We start from the raw sequence: 2,500 nt of genomic DNA, 5'->3' as shown, positions 1-2,500 counted from the left end.
GGCATAAGAGAACACCACCCACACGTGACGAAGTAATGAGGATTCCATCCGCACTGCCACTCTCCAGCACACAACCAACAATTACTCCTTTAAACAACGATATTCCCCTACCAAAGCCACTGATATTACACCTATGATCGTCTTATTATTTATCCTTATGCTCCTCACTTGTCCTCGCACTTCATGCACCACTCTCGTACATTTCTAACACTAAATTTGAAAATATCAATTGTTATTAATGAATTTATTTTTTTCCAAATGTAACTGGTTTTATGTTTAATATCAGCTACGTAATCTCAAATAATATTAATTAGCTACGCAAAGTCACAGAATTCTGCGTCAAACCACGTTACGTATGCAATATGTGTCCACATACGGGATTATATGGGCATATGCGATCACTTAACACACGTGCGCAATGCATCCCGGCCACTCCGCATCTCATTAAGCTCTGTGGCTGTTTCTTTACATTTTTATGTGACGAACTTTACTCCAGCTGTAAACTGCACGGAATATCACATATATTGTTTTCTATAACTCTGTAAGGTAACATTCATCACATGACGTCCACACACCAACAATCATGCGTCACATCGGTAATTCTTTGGCACTGGCTACGGGATGAACGACTATCACAATGAAGAGGAGCAGCAATATATACCCCAGACTGCACAACCGCTAGAGCGTCACTGCCAGTCTGGTAGTGCCAGCCCAGTAGGGGTGCTGGCTGCCAGCCGCCAGCAGGTGCCGCAGGTCAGCAGCTGTTGTGTCGCGCGCCACATCCCGCCGCCCACTCCTTTGCTGGTTAAGGATGATTTTCAACTGACGCAAGTGTGTCTGTGGATTTTTGAGGGCAAAAAGCTTCGCAATTCCGTGATCGTCAGAGTATTATTGGCTAAGGAACTGATGAAGAGCCGACCCAGCGATAGTAGTGCCTGAAACAGACATGACTTTTTAATATCCTTTGTTCTTTGATACTTCTTCCTATGTAAGCGAGTTTTGATGCAGGATAAACAGTTACTTATCCCGTGTTCAAAACGAGAAGGCGTAGAGAGCAGTGATCAGTGAACTGCTTATTTTAACAGATCTGTAAATGAAACAGTCTGAGTTTGAGCTACGGCACTTACAATATTACGGTTGCACTGCTGGAATGAAGGTCCTCGCCATTCATGTCATCGAGTGTGTGTGTGTGTGTGTGTGTGTGTGTGTGTGTGTGTGTGTGACGTGAAATAGATCATAACAGACATGATGGTATTTCATTTACGATGAAGTGTAGCATTAATGGGGATGGTACGGACAATGATCATTGCAGATCCACGGCATAGTAATCAACATACTCGTTCAGTTATTAAGTTACAACAATATTGCAATCAATGTTATGTAGAACACTGACAACAACCAGATAATAAATGAAGTCCCCAGCAAGAAAAGTGAGGATGGAGGAGCATACAAGAAGGGGCAGGAAGGCGGGGAGCGTGCGCGGCGGCCAGGAGGATGTCAAGCCAGCCTCGTGGTGGAAGAGTGCGGCAGTCGTGGCCTCTCAGGAGGTAACGTTGGCTGTTGTGTCGCGTCTCTGGCCTCGACCGCTACTTTGTCGCTCGCCAGGGCTCCGAGCGCGGCGCGTTAAGGTTGTGAAGGGGAAGCGAGTGGGCGACGCTGCAGTAACAACTGTGGAGAACTGTCATGACCAGCATCGCCAGGTGAATAAATGGTAATACTGTAGCATGTCACTGGAAATAACAGTGGTCATACTTAAGTGCTTCATGGCTTCTGTTGCCAAATACACTTTTTTGCTAAGGAAAATATATTAACATAAAATGCATATATTAATAAGGTACCCATAACATTATTAGTAGTTCTTGTCTACCTTTGACACGACCTTCTCCTTTTATCAAACAGAAGGTGACAATTAGTGCTTCTTTTTTTATATCCATGTCACTGTTCTTTGGTTTTCGTATGATTTCTTTGTATTGTTACTTGTTTATGAAGAAAGATGAAAAATTAAGCAACAGTTATAAAGCTACGCTCCTGAAAGACATCAAAGACTGACAATTCACAAAGGGAAACACGGAAAGCATCTGTGAAGCCAATAGAGAGAGAGAGAGAGAGAGAGAGAGAGAGAGAGAGAGAGAGAGAGAGAGAGAGAGAGAGAGAGAGAGAGAGAGAGAGAGAGTCATGACAGGAACATCACTGAGAAGCCTTAGTACATGTAATGCCATGCGTAATCAGCCATCTTTATGATTTCGCTGCTAGTAACATCCATCCTGCTAACTCATTATACATTCATTACGTTTATCATTGCTGTCATATGAATAAAACAGGATGACATACCTTGCGAAATGTACTGTACCACTATAAGAGAAACATCTGATAACGTGCCTTGCATACCACTCTAAGGGAAGTACCATGAGGTAACTTAAATGCAGCGCTGTATTGACCCTTAAGAAACATAACAGTACTAAGCTAGTGTTTGGTGGACGAGCGTTTTGTTTGTAAAGAA

The 2,500-nt window shown here is 43.1% G+C and overlaps 2 protein-coding genes across 6 annotated transcripts in view; one reads left to right on the top strand and one right to left on the bottom strand.

Annotated features, from left to right (window-relative positions):
* Positions 1 to 795, bottom strand: part of LOC135111018 (nidogen-like) — a 38,228-nt gene extending 37,433 nt beyond the window's left edge. For 2 of the 5 annotated variants that reach the window (XM_064023918.1, XM_064023937.1), the window contains exon 1: positions 662 to 787. The gene's annotated coding sequence lies outside the window, so the exon portion shown is untranslated. Of the gene's footprint in view, positions 1 to 575 lie in introns of all 5 variants that reach the window. The other 3 variants (XM_064023891.1, XM_064023909.1, XM_064023899.1) reach the window with 3 other exon arrangements.
* Positions 796 to 1,358: 563 nt separating this feature from the next.
* Positions 1,359 to 2,500, top strand: part of LOC135111007 (putative neural-cadherin 2) — a 240,977-nt gene continuing 239,835 nt past the window's right edge. Inside the window, exon 1 of the mRNA XM_064023860.1 lies at positions 1,359 to 1,700. The gene's annotated coding sequence lies outside the window, so the exon portion shown is untranslated. The remainder of the gene's footprint in view (positions 1,701 to 2,500) is intronic.

The sequence above is a fragment of the Scylla paramamosain genome, chromosome 2 (assembly GCF_035594125.1).
Source record: "Scylla paramamosain isolate STU-SP2022 chromosome 2, ASM3559412v1, whole genome shotgun sequence".
NCBI classification, from domain to species: Eukaryota; Metazoa; Arthropoda; class Malacostraca; order Decapoda; family Portunidae; genus Scylla; species Scylla paramamosain.
The sequence above is the reverse complement of the archived record's forward strand: the minus strand, read 5'-3'. Positions and strand labels throughout refer to the sequence as shown.